The following is a 21,098-nucleotide window of genomic DNA, read 5'->3' on the forward strand; positions in this document are numbered from 1 at the left end:
TATTTGTTAATAAAATGGATAGCTTGGCTTGGCTGCCTCTTCTCCAATGCAGACACTAGATTAGGCATAATAATTGATAGTAATATATTTATTGAGGTCTTAGTATATACTAAGAAGTATGAACTAAGAACCAAGCACCATGTATTGAAAACTAATTTAATCTCCCTTACAACCCTATGGCATAGTTATTCCAATCTCTATTTTAGAAACGAGAAATCCAAGATGTGGAATATTTTATCCAAAATAACACAGGCAGCAAGGGCCAGAGCCAAGTAAAATTACTTCTCAGAGTTAAAGCTATAGAAAAGACTGATATTCACCTCCCCGGCTTCAAATTCTAGCATCTAATATATTTCCTATTGCTCTGATTTTAGGTATGACTTATGGCAAAGAATGTAATTCCTAGTAAAGGTAAGAGTAAGTTGGGGATTCTTTTCTGACCAAATGCAGTTCATAAAAATCTGTAAACTGCTACCTACTTCCAGCTTTCCCTGTTCCCAGAGCTCACCTTTTGTCCATGTATTTCTCTAACAGCCTCCAGGATTCAATGCACAATACCAGTCCTTCCCTAGGTTGTATATGAAAATTATAGATTCACAGTTCTTCCTACTTATTCCCCAGCAACTGGCACCATCCCTTTCAGAGAGGACAGTGGGCAGAACCTGTGCCACCAAAGTAGCTGAGAATTCTGGGGCCATTTTGGAGTGCCCAATAGATACTAAATTATCAAAGAGTGTTATAAGTCACTTGCATTGAGGTCATGAGAAAATAGGTACCTGGTCAACCTTTCATCAGAACTGTAGTTAGGGAAATTTCTCCCAAATTGTTGTGATGATTGATTGTTTCTATTTTCGGAACTTTTTTTCTATAATTCCATTAACATTCTTATGGCAGCTGGGAGATGATTACCTAGGGCCATTTAAAGTAGAAGTCCTCTGGGCACCTGGGTGACCTAGTCAGTTGAGGGTCTGACTCTTGGTTTCGGCTCAGGTCATGACCTCAGGGTCATGAGATCAAGACCCACATTGGGCTCCAAACTGAATGCAGAGTCTGTCTGAAATTCTTTCCGCCTCCTTCCTCCCCTCCCCTTCTGCTCCTCCCCACCTTACTCACACTATCTCTCTCTCTCAAATAAATGAATAAATAATCTTAAAATAATTAATTTTTAAAAATAAAGTAGAAGTCCTCTACATGTTAAATAATTTAATCATCATGACAAACCAATGAGGCAAAGGTTAATTTTCCAAGTAGTCTAGTAAGGAACTTTGGCTTAGAGAAAATTGGCCAAGGTCACATGGCTATTAAGTGGTAGAAGCTGTATTCCTAAAACCTTGCCACTACTCCACCCTAACAAGAAGCAGCCCTGTGCCTAGGAGGAAAGCTTTCCAAGGAATTTGGAGTCCTGACGTCCAGGAGGAAAGCAGTTCTGAGCTCCCGGGTACAAGGTCTTACATGGTGTTACTTATCTCCTTAATCGGCAGCCTGCTCTGAAACAAAGCACTTTAACTCACAAAGACCTCCTAGCTCCTGTTGGAGTGATGTCCTTAATGTCTCCTATATTTCTCCACCTGCTTGGGCCCTTCAGCACCAGGTATTATGTACCTCTGGTCTCACTGTTTCTCTTCCCAATATCAAAGCAAAAACCTTCCCATATCCTTCATCAGTCTAAGACCCACCACACCCAGCATGGTCCAGAAACCTCAGCTGCTTCTTTGCCCAGTGAGGTGTCACTGTGAGAAAGCATCCCCTTTTGATACAGAAAGACACATGCAATAAACCTTGGCTATTCTGGACTCAGGCTGCTTCGTTTCCCTCATAGGACCTCAGTTTTCCCCCACCTGCAAAACGAAGGACACATCCTACTTGTTCTCTGGCAGGTGAAGTCCCTCCCATGAGCGAATTCTATGCCTGGAGGAATGGAAGGGGGAAATTTCAGGAAGAAGGCAGAAATAAGCCTGGGTTGCTTCCCTGCCAGCTCCGTGAAAGGCGAGCTCTGCTTGGCTCCAGCTAGCTGGTTTTCTCATCATTAGGGACTACAGCAAAACCAAGCGAGATGGCCCATTCTTTCCCTAAAGGTACTGGGCATGTCAACAAACACAGCGACAGGGATTCCAGGGAGAGAAGATAACTGATGAAAGGTGCATTTGTTCTCTTTACAGAAACTTGGAGCCCATAATGGGCATGTTTTTAAATAAAAAGAGTGACTCACTGTGCGACTTGAAAATATTAGTGGGGCCTTCAATTCCCATCTCCCCTCCTTTGATCCTGAATGAGACTCCATCCAGCATAGATGCAAAAACTAACTGTGCCCACTGTCAAGACCCGCTCAGCCAGCCCATTTGGTACTTGCTGGAAGGGCTCCAAGGACTCAAAAAAGTGCAAATCCTCGTTGCTTTGGGTGAAAATCCAAGGTCCAAGGTCACCACGAGTTAGTAGCCATTCTAAGACTCTAGCCAAGAACTCCCAGCTCCCTTGGGCTCTCCTCCTTCCTGAGCACGTATGACTCCTCCTCCAGACTCATCTCCCTCCTTAATTCCTCAGCAGAAACTTCTCACAGCTTTAACTTCTTTTTAATCAGGACAAATAAAAATGTTTTTAATTAATTGCCTTGGTGTTTATGCCTCACACCCAGCTGCTTTTTGCAATCTGGCAGGTCCCATCTGTCTGTGATTCGGCAGACTGCTCCAGCTTTCACTGCTCCTTTCCCCTCCTCTTCCTGAGCAACCCCTGGGTACCCACAACATTATCCCGGGTGCTGGGGTGACTGACACAGAAGGAGTTACAGTCCTGAAGAGGACATCGCAGCAGAGAACTCCATACAGTCTGACAAGGACTATACTTGTGGGAGGTGCAAAAATAGGAGAAAGTGACAAGCAAAGTGCAGGGAATCAAGAAAGATTTGCCGGAGGAGCTGGCTTCGTGCCGTAAGGAACGCATTGACCACGTGGAGGAGTGATTATTTTGTAAAAGGCAAAGAACAACAGAAACTCCCCAATGTTAACAAAAGGAAGAAAGGAATAAATAAAATCCTATACCTGTGTAAGAAACGAAAAATGTGGAGTTAACAAACTTCCTCTTGGGGTCTGCAAATCCTCCCTATCAGAACTGAATAAACTACATTTAGGTATCAGTGTTAAGCCCCCAAATCTGACCAGAACTGAGTTAAAACAGTCTCCAGGGAAAGGCTTGAAGGAGGCATGAGTGACAAACCCCACTTCATCCTCAAGCACTCCATGGGAAGAAAGGCCAGCAGAGTGACCAAGAGGTAGGGGCGAGGAGGAAGGATGACTAAGGAAGCCAAGATGAGCTTGCAGAGTGCTAATTCCTGCTCAGACACCCCGAGGTGGTAAGGGAGCTGTGAAAGTAGCCAGGAGTCTTCCTACAGAAGCCATTCCCTGATGATCTTCGATCAACCAGCTTAGCAACCTGGGACTCAGCATTTAGCCCAGCTCCTCGAATGTTCTGGCCTCCACTGCCTCCTAGATCAAGAGAGTGGCCACTCTCTGGTATCTGCCCCTCCCTAAAAGCTGCAGAGAATAGTTTACAACTAACTTAGTGGCTGAAACAACATGAGTCTGCTAGCTCATGGTTTCTGCAGGTCAGACATCCATCCAGCACAGCATGACTGCGCTCTCTGCCTAAGGTCTCATACAACCGAAGTCGAGGGGTCAGTCAGCCAGCCTGGGCTCTGATCTGGAGGCTCTGAGGGAGAGCCCACTTTCAGGCTCATTCAGGTTATTGGCAGTTTCCTTGTGGTTGTAGAACTGAGGTCCCTGTTTCCTTGATATGGGAGGCCACCATGACTTCTTGTGCTTTAAATCTCTGACTTCTTCACCATCCTCTGCTTCATCCACCCAGATGATCCAGGATAATCTTCCTATCTTAAAGTCTCTATTTAGTAACCTTAATTCTATTGGCAATTTTTCTTTTTCCTTGTAACGTAACATATTTGTAGGCATGGTAACCCATCACATTTGCAGTCCCAGGAATCAGGTGGAATCCTCTAGGGGTCATGAGTCTGCTTACTACACCATCTAATCTCATAAGTCAGTGCCAAAAGCCGTTAGCATAAGAAATGGTCCTGACCTTCAAAGAACATCTACCTTAGTTGGGAAATTCAAAATATAATCAATAATCACACCAATCATCACAAGCTGCATATATGTGGCCCTTTACAGTTCATACCAATCTACCATATTCCCTAAATGTCACATATCATTCTATTTCCCTGCTTTCTTTGCACTTTTCCATAATGCTCAAAAAGCCAGGCTTCTTTATTTTGTCCAACGATCTCCTCCATAAGGGTCCTCAGTAACGTTCTCCCAGGTCTGACCACTTGAAATGAACATGCCCTTCTCACCTGCTATGCCGGCAGTGGATTTGTCAAATGGCAGCACTTGTCACATGCACCCTCGGCCATGGCATTTTCTTGGCATTGCTGTCTCCTTCAAGGTCAAGTGTAAGAAGCCCTCCCAGCTGACAGTGGGCGGAGGAGAGAAGTAGTCTGTAGGTCACCATCAGATGTCTGAATCCTCTCAAGTCAAAGCAGAAAGGATAAGATGTTCAAATCTGATCAAGATCTGCCTCAATATGATCGTCTCTACCTTTATCCATAGTATGCATGTAGCTGGGCAGGGGGGATGTACTATCAGAAGCAGAATCCATGTGGTCTTTGGAAAAAAGAGTGCAAAAGCCAAAAGTCAGCCGCGTCCAGGAGAACCTAGGTTGAGATGGTTCTCCAATGTTTTCCTATGTTGGAAAAGACAGCCCTCAAGAATCCCTCCACCTGAGCCCAGGGCTGAAACTCTCTGACGAAGAATTCAGCCTCCCAGATGCTTTGTTGAGGGAAAAGTAAATGTGCCATTGTAAATAAACACATCAATAGTCTAAGCTACACATCAGTCTCCCATGAAGCTTGTTTGTATGAACAAAGTCCTGAGAGCCCAGAAAAACGCAAGCTGCCTGACAAAGTCAAATTTGAAGGTCTGCACGCCAAAGAAGTGCACAGAGAAGAGGCCCCTGCTCTGTGGCTGGTCCACCTGCCTCCCTGTCAGCAGTGGAGCTTCTGAAACTGTGACCAGCACCTGCCATCACCAGGAGGCTGCTGGGGGAGGGCTCTGGAGCTGGCGGATTGGGAGGCAGAAGATGGCCGCAAACATCTCTGCCGTCCCTTCAAGAGACGCAACTTCGGCCCCTCACCTGGAGTCTGGGGTGGGCCTACAGCTGCTTTGACCACCAGACTGAGAAGGAAACCACGTCCTAAGACTTGCAAGCCGGGCATTGAGAAAGCCTGACCACTTCCAACTCCTCCTCGTGGATCGCCAAAGCTGATCATGGGAAAATCCAGGATAGAGAGAATGGCCCTATGGAGAGACGACAAGATGGCACAGAGAGAGAGAGGCTGCATGGAGTAACATGAACGGTCCAGCCCCATCTGACTGCCAGTGCTTGAGAAATCTCAAAAGAGACAGTAAAGGAATCAGCCAGCTGAGCCCCAGTTAACCCATGGAATTGTGAGCTATCATTCAATGGTGGTTGTTTAAACCACTAAGTTTGGGGGTAGTTTTTAGACGGAAATAGCTCATCAGTAAACCTTCCAAGGCAGTTCCCCTTGACCTCCCTTTCAAATGAGCCTTGTCATCATTGACTGGATCAAGCGAGTTCAAAGCTTTCCTCTCTAGATCTCACTGGCTTCTCTCCTGTATGAGGCCTATTTAACAGGTAAGAACCTGAGCCTCAAATTGGTGAAGCAACTTGCCCGACATTGCATAGCTAGTTAGAAAAAGTGAAACTAAATACAACTCACACGCTGACTGCCTGTACTGTTGGCCCTTCCAGAGCCCAGCCCAGCCCAGCCCAGCCCACGGCTTCCCTCCAGCCTCACTTTCTGGTCTTCACATATACCCAGTGTCGTGCTCTGAATGCTCTTCTCAGAACACACACCAAATACTGTCATAAATGCAGGGACAGCTTCTTCTGATCTATAGTCCCCATAGCTTCTAAAATAGCACAGAGCACACAGTGGGAACCTAATAAATGCCTGATGTTTAAAACACAGATCCATTTATCACAATAAAAATAGAGCAGACTAAAAATTACAAGAACTATGCCACACACCGAGATTTGTCTCTTGTGAGTTTGCTCTGGTCACTCTTTTTGCAGAAGCCTGACATGGGGAGAACGGTTTCCATGCATTTCTTAGACTAATGTAATTGAATCTCTGATGGATGAAGTGAGTTGCTACAAAAATTTATTCAGCTTCCAGAATCTCCTGTGAGAGGACTGCCTGGATCCTTCCCATGCTGACTTTGCCCTGACGCAGAGAGCCTGAGAATGGGGTGCATAGTCTTAGCTCTTTAATTAAATTGATGGAGTCAGTTATTTCTCCTTAATCAATGCTGTGATTATGTCAGTTACAAAAGCCTGTGATCCGTCTTCAAGCCTGGCAGGGAAAGAGAAAGTACAGTGTAGCCAATTCATTCGGAAGGGCTTCTGTGACATATGTCTCTGAGTAGGACAGGAGATGAAAGTTCCAATCTCCTTGTGACACACACTTCATTTGGGGTCTGGTGTAAATCAAGACGAAAGTGTGTACATCTATGGAGCACCTGCTGTGGGCAAAGCACCTGCTTGCTAAGTTCCAGAAGAAATGATCATATTAAAACACCAAGCATGTATTATGCTTATCAGATCAGAAAACACATTCTCACGTCAGCTCATTCAATCCCCATAACATTCCTCAAACAGGTAGACTGATCACTGATTTGCAGAAAACTGAGGTCAAGAAGCTACGTGATATGCCCGTGGTTACTCACCTAGGACACAGTGGAGCCAAGACTTCAAAAGGAAATCATGATTCTGCGTTTATTATCCTTTCCAGGATGTGAGGACTTGGCAAATGAACAAAGTATAAGAGAATCAATTTATGGAGATGGTCAGGGAAGGAAAAGACCATGTAGTCTGAGGGGGTCTGGTTCAGCTTCTGGGATTCGGGTTGGGTATAGAAGTTTAGCCTGTCCCCTGAGTGTGTCTGAGAGCAGTGGGTGGAAGGACTGAGTAGCAGGGCCTCCCTGTGACCCCAGAGACCTTCCTCCTATCCAAAGAGCAGGTTGGAAAATCCGTGAGGCTTGCACATCTCCTGGGCACTAAACCCTACAGATAGACCAGGAGATGCTGTGATTACTCTCTTCTCACAGAGGAAGGCCTGAGGCAGGAGAGCTGGAGCAGGTCATCCACAGCTGCACAGGTGGGGCCCCTGGCCTGTATTCTGAAATGCTGCCCCCCAAGCCATGCTGTTACTCGCTGCATTTTCTTTCCAAGGGCTGTAGGGACTGAGTGGTGCAGCCATGTTAAAGACATATCCTCCATGTCCCTACTGAAGCTTCCCCTGAGGACACACTGCCTCTTACACCCAGGCAACATGTCTGAAGGGAAGGGCAATGGTTGTGGAGCCAGGGTTCAAATCCTGTATGGACGCCTTAAAACAGAGCCATAAATTCTCTGACACACATACATCTCACTTCTAGGGACTGATTGTGTGACTTTGGGCAAGACAGTTATCCTTTATAAAGAGCCTTTTCTACAACATAGCTATTTAAAAATAAAATCCTGCTTCACATGATGTTGTGAGGACAAAATGAGGCAGAGAATGTGGACCACTTGGCACAGAGCCCAGTAAGGGTGTGAGTTTCCACGTGAGGTGAGAAAGGGACTTGAGCTGTCCTGACAAGCGCTCTGCGTCTTCCATCTTGTCAAACATCCCCCCTCACGTCTTCCCAGGACTTAGATTGCGCAGGTTAGACCTTTCAAACCACCTCCTCTCAGCCTTGCTGCAGCTGATTGCCTCATGGGATGGGAGAAGCCATAGCAGAGTGGGGGTTGTTCCTGCGCGACACCCCCTTTTCTCTGGAGAGTGTGATCTTGACAACAGTAGGGAGAGGCTCCATGTGGTGGCCTTTGCCGAAGCCCACCTGGAGCCCACAGTGACTCAGCACAGGGTGGACACCCACATTCATTATAATCACCAAGGGGGGGGCCTCTGGGGCCTCTGGGGCCTCCTCAGCCAATACAATTCACATTGAATTCTGCATGACTCTCGTGATCAAAGTTCAAGTATGTCTGGCACATATGCTCACAGAGTGGCATGAAGCTAAGGAAATAATTGTCTGTGTGGGTCTCTTCCCTTCTGAGGACCAGCATGAGGACAGTTCTTTCAAGACTGAGACAAGGTTCCAAGCATCCTAAGAGGTGATAATTAGCTTCCTGCCCCCACAGGCTTGGGCCTGTGAGAGCAGAGGAGGGGAAGGGCCGCTCCCACTCCCTGTGTGACCAGATGGACCCTGCCACACGTTCTAAGAGAAAACAGCTCACAATTCTTTAATGCAGTGCTGACACACTCCACACACAAGTCTCTTACTCTTCAAAAAAAATTTGAACTTCTCTAAATCAGACATAACTAAATCAGAGAAACTTTTCCTCCGAGACCAAAAAAAAAAAAAAAGCAAGATTAGTCAATACAGCCGTCTCATAATACACATCATCTGCAGGAATGCCATAAATATCTGTGTGCCATTATTCTCATTCTAGAAGCTAAGGAGATGAGATCTCTGAGAGACAGAGGATCACACACTGAAAACATCAAAATTCAGAGCAGGAAAGATCACAGGAGGTGGCCCAGTCCATTTCAAACTGTTCTTATTAGAGATGGGAAAACAGACCCTGGCCTGTACGAGATCACTAAACCCCCAAGTATACAGAGAGAAGATTTTTTTTTTTAAGATTTATTTATTTTCATTTTAGAGAGAGAGAAAGCACCCATGCGTGGCATGGGGAGGGGCAAAGGGAGAGGGAGAGAGAAAATCTTAAGCAGACTCCCCACTGAGTGTGGAGCCCAACCCGGGCTCAATCCCAGGACCCTACGATCATGACCCTAGCTGAAAGATAACATTTTTGAGGAGCCTCTTTCCACTGTCATACTCCTGACCGTGTGGGGCTTTGGGATGATTCTGGAAGCCTCACCTAAACAGCCACAAACCTAGAGATTTGTAGAAAGATCGATTCCACTGTATATTTTGAGGGGCTATTAGGTTACAAGCAGGAACAGTTATGAGCCAGGAAGATGAGATCTTCTTTTGCGGATGTGATGGTCTCCTAAAAAGCAACAGTCACAATCACAGCATAGATAATTTCAGATAATCAGTTCTCTAATGACCGCAGAGAAGATGATGTCGTAGAGAATACCTAGGGCAGGTGGGGTAAGGGATGCTACAGGTAGGGGTCAAGCCAGGTTGATTTCAAGAGGGGACACTGAAGTAAATCTGAAGAATGAAACAGATCCAAACATGTGACAAACTCTCCAGCCAGAGGGAACTGCAAGTACCAAGGGCCTGAGGTAGGGAAGAACTCAGGAACTAGTGGAAGGTCATTTGAAGCAAGGGTGCAGCTGGGGAATTTTTTTTTTTTAAGATCTTATTTATTTATTTGACAGAGATAGAGACAGCCAGCGAGAGAGGGAGCACAAGCAGGGGGAGTGGGAGAGGAAGAAGCAGGCTTTCAGCGGAGGAGCCTGATGTGGGGCTCGATCCTATAACGCCGGGATCACGCCCTGAGCCGAAGGCAGATGTTTAACGACTGCACCACCCAGGCGCCCCACAGCTGGGGGATTTTAAGTGGCATGTCTCATTGACAGAACACCCACTACAGAGTGGAAATGGACAGAAAGAAGCAAAGCTAGTAGCTGCAGAGAAATCAGTTTGGGAGACCATGCAGGAGTCCTAGAAACAGAGGTGGCTTGGACCAGAGTTGTAACCATGGCAGATGTGTTCTCCTAGAAAGTGCCCACCAGCGCCATTCCCCCGGGGTATGTCGAAGCCTGTCTACGCAGCCTCCAGCGGGAAGGAAGTAAGAGCTCTGCTTCCAGTGTCTCCAATGGGGCCATCCAGAACCGCATGAAGGAGGCCCACTCCCACGGAGGCTGTCCCTCTAGTGACAAGCACCAGTCTTTCCACTCAGCCACATCCAAACACCGGCAATTCTCCACATTTTACACGCATACCTCATTTATGTGCAATCCACTCAAGAGAGGCCAAGGAATAATAACCAGCATAAGCCAGACTGCTTTAGCCCAGGAGCAGATGTGATAGTTCTTTGCTATTTCATAGAGTACTAGTGATGGGACGGTCACGTCAGCCTGGTTTCTGCTCTGAAGGTTCTGCTTTCAGTTCCATGTCAATCAGGCCACTGATCTTCCTGTCCACAAGGGGCAGAGAGAATCTCCCCATCACCCTATGAGGCAGACAAGGGAGCACCCCCAGAATCTAGGGAGCAGTGGCCAGGATGAGTTGGTGGACAGAGAGAGTGTGCATTCAGGGCCAGGCCAAGGAGAAAGGAAGCCGTTCTGAGGTCTCCCTGAGGGTGTAAATAGGAAGGGCCTGACTTAAATGAAGTCCCACTGAACGGACACTGCTCAGTGGGCCGCACCTGTGTCATGGTTTCCCCCTGCCTGAGGGAGCAGGAACTGAAGGCCGGCTTTGGATGCCCTCCATGGCCCTCCTTAACCATAGCACACACGAATGGAAAGAAAATGGAATCTGCTTTTCCTCTCAGGGTATGAAAAGCCCTGGAACCAGGAGATACAAGAATAAGATGGCCTTCTGGAGATTAAACCATCCAAACACCATGAGAGGCCATCCGCAGGACCAAACCAAGAGACTTTGACCAAAGAATACATGAACCACCAGACTCGGCCCGAGGTGTCCCAGGCACCTCAAGGAAAAATGGCTGCGATTATAGTTTAGTAAGCAGAAACTTGCCTTGTCCCCTCTTTGGAAAAGGGCTATGAGCAGCATGGGATAAAAGCCCAGAGCATTCGTGTTAAAAAGGCAGAAAGAGAGAGTGCCCAGGAAGCCCCAAGGAGGGGTTGTCCTGACCCACAACCACAGCCTCCTCAGGACGGGTCATATCCATGTCAACACAGAGATGGCGACCTCTGGATGACCTCCAGACACCATGTCTCACCTTGGGATGATTCCAGACTTGCCCTCAAAATGATGAAGGCAGTCTCCCCCACCATATTCACATGCACCCCCCCCCCCAGAAAATTGGACACATGTGGCGTGAACAAGTGGCAGAAAGGAAAAAGAAACCTGTAACCGAGAAGTGATTTAGGGTCCCACTGTCGGCCGACCCCTGTGGAGAAGAATCCGTCTTCTGTGAGGAGCTCCACTGGTACCTGCCAGCCCTCAAGTGTCTGGGACTCACATCGGGAGACTCCTCCGCACACAGAGCTCTGTTGTGGATCCCGGGTGTAATTCGGAGCGGTGATAACGCAGGGACGCACCCACGGCTCTTGCATTAATGGAGGAAAGTGACAGCATTTCCCGAGCTCCGTTTGGCTAATTTATCACACAGCATGACCCGTTGACAGCTACAGCTGTGTGGCATCTACCGCAAGCCTATCCAAAGTGGAGGTTTTTAAATGTACCATTAATCATGTGGAAAATGTCTGGAAAGGGCTGTAAGAAAAGGCTAGTGTAGACAAGCAAGTATTTCGAAGCCAGTGCGCTAAAGGAATGAGCAGAACGTCAGTACACTGAGATCTGGGGAAATTCAGAAATGCAGAACAAAGGAACTTTCCATCCAGAATGTGGAACCAGACTGTCGTTCCTGAGGACACCTCCCCAGGCCGGGGACTTGCCATCACCTTCTCCTCTGGATTCCTTCTGGCCTGTCTCTATTCTAGACTGTAAGCTCTTTGGGAGAAAGTTCTTGTTTTATTCACTGTTTCCAGCTTCTCAAGCAGTGCCTAGCATACAGTAAGTGCTTAATCAACATTTATTAGATTGAAATAGATTCTGGAGATGAACCTTCCCTAACTAGATCCACAGAAACATCCAGCCTCTTCCTGATAGCCCTCTGTGGTTCCAAGAGGGGAGGCAACCTCTTTGAAGGTGTACAGACATTCTGCTCCTAGAGCAGAGGACAGTGTCATGAGAGGAGCCCAGCTTTGTGCCACCTCAGTGTCCCCACCTCTCAAACGAGGACATAGAAATCCCACTCCTTCCATTAGAAGAAGAAGGAGGAGGAGGAGGAGGAGGAGGAGGAGGAGGAGGAGGAGGAGGAGGAGGAAGAAGAAGGGGAAAAATCTTCCAAAGACAAGCCCAGGGCAGAAGGTAACAAAGCATAGAATTTGCTCCTGGCCCTATTCCTACTTGGCAAGAAAATCGGCCTCTCTGGGCTACTGATCTCTCCTAAGTAAAAGGAGGGCTCCTTACTACTCTACTCTTCTGTGAATTATAGATATGGAAGTGCCTGGTTTAGAGTTGATGTCTTGTATATATTTTTAAAAGTTGTTTTATAGGCATTGTAGTAAGCCTTTCCATTTAGCACCTCAAAAAAAAAAACTGGGTTTGCAAAAAATCCTTTAAAAATGTTTAGAATGAGATGCACTTGTGAACACAGTATGATTCCAGCACTGAGACAAGATGATTTCTCCACTATTTCAATAATAGTTGGAAATAATTAAGCACTTCCTCTAACACTGAAAAGTATAGTTTTATATCTCAAAATGCATGTACTTTAACAGACTAAAACAGATTGTTGCCCCTTGGAGTCCACATGTTAAATTATTATTATTTTGATTTTCACACCATGATTATAATGCGTTCCATTTAGCACTGTGGATTGTATTTGCTAGGCAGTTCCAGATAATTTATTACTTATCCACTCAGTGGTTCTCACGCAGCACCTGAGCAAAAGCTGAGGACAACATGTGAGCCTTTACTCTAAACAGACTTAATTTTCAATACTCAAACCAGAGCCTGAACAGAGCTGGCTTGGCTTAATTCCTTTGTCACAATCTCCCTGGATAATAATTCCTTAATTGCTTCTTAGATGGATATATTAATCATGGGGCAGCCTTTAATAAGACCAAAATTATGGTCTTTCTTATCCCCAAAGGCTAATGGGGAAAAAAATTATTCTCCGCTCCCTGTCCTCTCTCTCCTGATACACAGCTCGTGTGGCACCAATCCGTTTCCCTCTGAATTCCGTTTAAGCTCATGTGTCATCTCACCTCAGAAATTCTCAGTTCCTTGAGGAAGGGAATCGTGTCTGATTCATCTCTGGATTTGTCACAGAATATGGATCCAAGAACTAAAACAAACTGCGTACAAACACAACTGATTTGAGTAAATTGGGGGAACTGCCTTTGCCAGTAGTGTCACTGTCTCGATTTGATTGATGGTCAGTGGGCTGGTTGGTCTATAGGTCGGTCTGGGGAGAAGGGTGGGGCTTAGGGCTTAGTGATCACTCACTGATGAATAGCAATGAAGCTCAACCACAAGGGAGCTTCTGAGCTTTGCGCTAGAGACACAGAATTAAAGGTATACTTCCTGCCCTCCAGCAACTCATTATGTTAGGGAAGATAGACTCACACTGATAAAAAGATAAATTAACAGAACAAATGATTAGACACCATAATAGAGGTAAGAACAATGTGTTAGTCCTACAGACACTGTCCAGATTGGTATGACACGTGTGGAATTTACACTCAGTGTCCCAGGGTAATGGTGTAAGAAACCTTTTTGTGACCCTGTCCTGCAGATGCTTAAGATCTCTGGGGTGAGAAGTTTGTTCAGAGAGGAGGGGAGAAAATCAGTTTGCATAATTGAGCGGTTAATTGGTCTCCCATCCTTGCTGTGAAGATAAGACTGGGGGCCCCACACAGAGACCTTTTAGACAGAACTACTTTCAGTGTTCTTGGTTAATTATGGAAAGCAGCCTTTGATCTGCTATTATATTTAAGTTGGAGAAATAAGTGATGTGGTCAGATTTTTGCACTGTATGTCAGAGACCTCTTTGAAACACCGGAAACACAATCTGGAAAAGGCTGATCGAGAGAATTATCTCAATGAGACAATCGATGTGAATGGCAGAGCTGGGGTAAGTCCTGTATCACAAGAGATCAAAATATGAAAATAAAAAAATAATAATAAAAAAATATGAAAATAGGCATCTGAAAAGAAGTCGGGAGAGAGAAAATGTGTGGGGGGTGGTTATTAGAATTTAATATTCAACAAATATAGGAAGGGAAGAACTTGCCAAAATTTGTGTTGGTTATGAATTTGGAAAAAAATTAATTTAGAGTTTCTCCTTAAACTATATACTAAATGAACTTTTAAATGAATTACAGAGCTACCTGTTAAGATATTAAATTCCAATTATAGGAGAAATAGACTATAAACTTGAGTAACAAGTATGTAAATTTAGAAGTAATAGAAGAAATCACAAAGAATAGATCATCAGATTTAATTGCATACAATTAAAATTTCTGCATAGTGAAAGAAACCAAAATAAAAAGGCAGATGAGAAAAGAACTGCTTCTGTAAATATATCTTTAGAAAAAACAAAGAGGTAATAATTTTATTCTGTGAGGAACAAAGAAACATCAATTTAAAAAGAAAACAATTAAATAGTAGATGAATAAGTAAAATATTCTCAATAGAATAAAAGGTATTATTATCATTATTCTATTATTCTATTTATGATTATTAAATAGTATTTAACAATGATCACTGCTTTGAATTATGGTTAAGTGTTGAATATATATGACTCTGAGCCCTTTTTGTAAAAACTATTTGATAATGCATTTGATTCCCAAGAAATGATCAAAATTAAAAATCAGATATGAAAGGGCGCCTGGGTGGCTCAGTCCGTGAAGCATCCAACTCTTGACTTTGGCTCAGGGTCGTGGCATTGAGCCCGGTGGAGGGCTCCACACTCGGGGGGGGGGGGGGGGACATCTACTTGAGAATCTCTCTCTCCCTCTCCATCTGCCCCTCCCCCCACTCATGTGCTTGCTGGTGCTCTCTGTGTCTGTCTCTCTGTCTCCAAAAAAAAATAATGAAACATTTTTTAAAAAGTCAGATATGAAAAGCTGTGCTAAGAGATGAGTAGTAATTATGGAATCTATTTAAATATAGAACTAAGACTCAATTATTATATAATTTAAGAACCAGAATGCAAATGTCATAAACCAAGGACAAGTAATACTATAACCAACAAAAGTTGAGACATGAAGGAAATGGAGACAGAAAAAAGTGTGCCGTATAGCAAGGACAAAGTGTCTACAATTTAAAAGATGTAATTTTAAAAGCTAACTCCCACCTGTTAATATTTTATAAGCTGTTCCTGAACTCTGGAAGGATCTTTTGGGAAGGGAGCAATAGCATGTAATAAAGAAACATTCATCTGAAATTCAGCTCTTCCTTCAGTTTCCTTCCGCTGTCATATTAATTTTAGGAAAATTAATTTTAATACTTTAAATTTAAAGACAGCAGTTTAAGAACTGGCCTGTGTTTCTCCCTACTCCTCAGAGTCACGGGACAGCCAGGCGGGATGGGGCCCTCTCGCAGGGCAGCCGCTTTCCCAAGAGGGGTCTTGAAACAAGCAGACATGCAGCTCGGGGGAAATTTTACATCAACCTAAAATTTTAAGTTATTGAAATGGCTGAAATCACCCTAGTTGTTGGAGCAAAACAGTAGAAGGTGAAAGAGAGTTGTCGCAAATTAAAGCATCTGAGGGAAGAGAGGGTTACTGTCTCCCTTACAACAGAGAGAGAAAGGATTAGAGAGCACAGGGGCCTATCAGACCTTCCCGATTAAAACAAGGGAACAGGAGAATAAGAAATATATTCTGTTGAGTCCGCAGAAATAAAGACAGAGAGAAAAAGGAAGGAGTAAAATAAAATAAATGGTAAGCTTTAAATAAAATGACGGGGGGGGCCACCTGGATGGCTCAATTGGTTGAGCACCCAACTCTTGGTTCGTTTCAGCTCAGGTCATGATCTTGGGTCATGAGATCGACCCCCCACCTCGAGCCTCCGCTCAGCTCAGACTCTGCTTGAGATTTTTCCTCTTCCCTCCCCCTCCCCCCACTCCTCCCTCACCTCATGTGTGCTCTCTCTTTCTCTCTCAAATAAATAAATAAATAAAATCTTTTTTTAAAAAAATGACAAGGATAAAATCAAAGCTATCACCCACCTATCACCTAGAATCCAGATCAACACACAGACGATTAGGTTGTGTTAAAAACAACACCATATCTTGTGTTATTCATGACAAACACCTAGAGGAGAGTGGCGAATGTTGAACATCAGGGAGACAGAAAGAACACTGACAAATGAAAATATGCAAGCAAAAAAAAGCAACAGCAATAATCTCAGCGTCAAACAAATCTCAATTTCAAGTCAAAAGCATCCCACAGGGTAGATGGTGTAAGGGTAAAAGATGTAATCCATGATGGAATTATAATAGTCATATATGCCTTATAGCAAATAACATAGCATCTGAATCAAAATCTCCTATAAATATGCTAAAACTTGAGTCAAATACAATTTGAATTTAAAATATAAATATGCCGGGGCGCCTGGGTGGCACAGCGGTTAAGCATCTGCCTTCGGCTCAGGGCGTGATCCCGGTGTTATGGGATCGAGCCCCACATCAGGCTCTTCCGCTATGAACCTGCTTCTTCCTCTCCCACTCCCCCTGCTGTGTTCCCTCTCTCTCTGGCTGTCTCTATCTCTGTCGAATAAATAAATAAAATCTTTAAAAATAAATAAATAAATAATAAAATAAAATATAAATATGCCTTTAAAATGTGACAGGTTGGCAAAATGTGACAAAGGATGAAGATTTGGTTAAAGATATCCGCATTGATTGATTGTTTGGTAGACTCCTGTCTTACATACAAGGAACCTTTTAAAATACTGATTCCATCTTTAGCCAAAGGAAAAGCTTGGTGAAATTAAAAAATCTACAAACTATAGTCTGTATTAGACTCAACTGTATTAGAAAAAAACAATTCAAATATCATCATAAAAAAACAGAGTTCTTGAAAGTTAAGAAAATCTCTTGGGCTAGGTTAAAAAGGAAATCAAAATCAAAACTGCAAATTATTTTAAAAATAGATACGAAGAATAGAATTAAATCCGATTGATGTGGGAATATGGACTCTGGAAGTCCGTATTGCTTGATGGTGACTCAGACTGCCTGGAGCTGTGTGATCCTGAAAAAGTTACTTAACCTCTCTGTGCCCCAGTGTTCTCACCATGGCAAAATGCTGATAGCAGCCCTCCCCATAGGGATGTGGTGATGATATAAGAAGTAGGCACATCAAACACCTAGGAGTCTAGCACACGAAGTGTTCTTGAATGATTTGTATCTAGTTGTCTTCATTGTTCCCTCTACCTACCTCCTTTCCTCATTCTTCTCCCTTCCCACTTTTTAAATTCTCTACAATGTGTTTCTATTACTTTTGTAATAAAAAAAATTACATAAAAATGTCTAATGGAACTATTTCATTGCTAATCACACTTTTAATGGAATTCAAAGGAAAGAGACTTCAGCGGAATCCGACATAAGATCTTTCCTTAGGTCAGCGCAATCTGAGAATCATCCTTCCTTCTGCTGGCACAGGTGTGTCAGGGTGGGGAGAGGCTGCAAATCAGCCTAGAATGGCCTAATTTGTGGCCTTTCCAAATAGGAGAAAGGCTTCTGAGAAGGCTGCCTCCAAGGACTTACCATAATTTCTATTAGGAGAGCTAGTCTTCTTTGTAGCAGGAGAGAAAGTCAAACTAGCCTGTGAGCCTTCCAGAAGTTTATTTCCAAAAGCTTAATTTCTAAAGCAGGGAGGGAAGGTAGTGGTGCAGGGTTTTCCCCAAACCTCTTGCGACCACATCCAGACTGAAAACCGAGTCTGCAGAGGATGAACAGTGAGAAAAAGTGCATGATCTGTGGGTCCTGAGGCAGGAAGCGTCTGGGAAGCAGGGGCAGCACCTGGAAAGACCCCAGAAAGAACTGACTATGGCCCAGAGTGGGCAGCCCCCCGAGAGGACCCCATGCAGCAAGGGGCACACAGGTGCAAAGCAGAGCGCAGGACCCTGAAAGCCAAGACCAGGTAAAAGGTCAGTGACCAGGAGTACCTGACCTCTAAGGCCAAACCACTCAAGGACCAGGTGGGCACCCACTCCCACGCATTGGTCCCAGGGAAGCTCTTGGGATTTCGACACCATTGTGGATGTCAGGAAACCCCAGGAAGGAGCTATATCAAGGTTCCAGTTGCCCAACAGGGCAAAGGCTCTAAATGAAACTTACTTTAGGAAATAAAGTCATGCTTCCTTGCACACCTGAGTTCGCGGAGTGAGACTTGCCACAGGACCCCTCCCTTCCCTCATGGCAAACCCTTTGCCACACCGTGGACTCCCTAGCCCTCATGTGAATTTCCTTGGAGCCTATAATCAGCATTTCTTAACAGTGATGTTGGCTGGATAGGGATTTCTCTCTAGTGCGTTCTGCAGACCTTTCCAGGACATAGACATCAGAAAGTTAAGTTCAGTTTTGTCGCTCTGTGATGGGCTGTGAAGACCACCTCTGAGATCCCTCTGCTTTCCTCCCTTCCCTTTCTCCCACTCTACAGATGGAATTGAGAACAGATGGAAGTCCCAGGGCCCGCACAGCTGGACCGAGTGGAGCTGTGGCCACCCAGTGGGGCTGGTAAATGCAGACTCTTCTCTACTTAGGTCCAGAGGGGATGTGTCTCCTCACAGCCCCCGAGGACTCAGCCGTCCTCACTCTCCCAGAAGCTGAGGACCCTTGCCCCCCAACACACACATAGCCTGTGCTGCTACGTGGGACACCACTCTGAAGACACGCCCCAGGCTCTGAATACGTTCAAGTCCCCTGCAAGTGACCTGCTTATAAAACAGGCACATCTCACGAGGTACAATCACAAACATTCAATCTCCTCCTCTCCCTCTCCTCCTCCCTCTGGATCCTGTCGACCGTGCTCCGTATCTTCTGAACTCCTTCTAGGACTTGACATGTAACATGTACCCAATCAATATTTGTTGACAGCTGATTCCATCCCATGTCATCATTACATTCACATGATACCATGATTCGATTCACAATAGCATCTACAATTTGTTACACAAAGACCACCCATGCGTGGTCTCCCGCACAATGACCTTCTGCAGACATCATCGCAGACATCATCGCAGACATTGTACAGATGACAAAACCCAGACCCAAGGTTGCACAGTTTCCGGAGTTTTGAACCCACACTCTTGTCTGAATCCAGATCAAACCCTACATAAAAGGGCGACTGCTTTCCCTTAGCTAAAATTGTCTAATGCCCTTTAAATTTGCTCAGTGGGATTAGTTTTTTCATCTGCCCCTAGGATTAATTCTCAGGACTTTCCTGGTCATTTCTGGTTATTATAAAGTCCTGTAGCCATTTGAAGTCACAAAGCTCAGTCCTGATTGTGAAATTAGAAGGTCTGGCTCCGTATAATAATTAACACTTGAATCTTAATTTGAAAATAACACTTAATCCTCCTTCTCTGCTAGAGTTTCCTGTGGTTACAAAGCTTCTCTCTTCTCGCTCACCTCTTTTCCCACTTGCTACCTGCTGTTTCTTTTCATTTCTTAATATTTTGCATATGGAAACTTCCAAGCATACACAAGTAAAGAAGAATAATACAATAAATCCATGACTGTCCTGCAACAATTATCACCTCACCAGCTACGGGCAAATCTTGTTCCAACTGTCCCTCACCCCCACCGCCACCACCAGCAGCGGCTGGCTGCATGTCTGAGTCCTCCAACACCAGCAGCGGCTGGCTGCGTGTCTGAGTCCTCCAACATTGGCCCAAGGAGAAGGGAAGGGAACAGGAAGCCTTACCTGAGTAACGCTGTTGCAAGCTCTTTCCTACTTTGGCCCGGCCAGTGTTTGAAGCAGACCTTTTCTTAGATGGGGAGATTTGATGGACTCTCTGGAGAATCCTTCTGGAAGCTTCTCTCCACTGCTGTTCCCTCGATGTGAACAGACAACGTCTCTTGTTTTGGTGAGTGGCTGGATCGTCCCTCAGCGCCCCAGGAATGTGGCGGGCCATCTCTAGGGGTTTCCTGCTGAGGTTTTATCAGCCTTGGAGGCCACCCCTGTGCAGGAATGAAGTGGACCCAGACCAGCTCCCTCACTTGCAGAGCCTTCGCTGCTCCTTGGAAGATGCTCAGCCCTGCCTTCATCAATTCTGGAAACAAAGGTGAGGGTTAGTCACCTGTGGACCACCTTCGGCTGGTCCATCTGCAGTGAGCCTACCTCACAGCCTCATTTCTCAGCAGCTGCCTCAGTTAGCTGCACAGTAGTCCCACAGGAGCACGTGTAACTATGCTTGAAGTGAGGGACAGGCATCCCAACGCCTTTCCAAAAAATTCCTTCTCCTTTCCAATCCTTTTATATCCTCAGTGTGAAGCAAAGTTTAAGTGACCTAACTCAGCACTACTTACAGGGGTCCTGGAAATCTGGAGAAGGATCTTATGCTGGACAGTGAGTCAGTGCTCTGCTTCCTTCATCAGGAAATGTGTAATAATTTTAAACATCAGCTGAACTAACAGTGGCGTAGGGCTATAGTTGATTTACTTCCGGGTCCAAGTTCCTTATTATTGTGGGCGAGGAACATACAACTTACAGACTGGCTTAAACAAATCTTGACCGTGTACTTTGGAATTTACCTACGGAAGCATTGAAATACAGCATCTGTTGTGTCTGCCAAAATTTGGTTCCTCGACCGAAACTGAGATGGAGAGCATCCTATTAGCACACAAAGGTATGTAAGAAAAGATTAAGGACCTACTTGGACCAAAACAGAGAAATTACAAAGATCCACGTTCTAGAAAGTTTCAAGAGACATGCCCCCCAGTGGTGAGATCCTGTTCCTCTGAGATGGTCATTTGCAAATCCTGTAAGGCCTCTCCTTCCACTTTACCATTGACCCAGACGATGTAGCTTCACCCCCACGGCCCCCGGTCCTTCCCACCTCCGAGCAAGCAGGCCTGATGTCCAGCCTCGAGGGCTGCATTCCTCCTCTGTGGGCTTTCTCTCACCACACTGGAGTCTACTTTGTCCTTCCAGCCCATCAACAAATGACTGAGGAGTTCGTCTATAAATACTCTACCTCCCTCACTCTTTAGGGGGATCACTCGAGACAAAGGTCCGGCGTTGGTTCTCAGAGTTTTCCTGGGAGGCACAGGCCAAAATTC

This window comes from Ursus americanus, chromosome 6, assembly GCF_024610735.1.
Source record: "Ursus americanus isolate L20-20 chromosome 6, mUrsAme1.1.p, whole genome shotgun sequence".
Classification (NCBI taxonomy): domain Eukaryota; kingdom Metazoa; phylum Chordata; class Mammalia; order Carnivora; family Ursidae; genus Ursus; species Ursus americanus.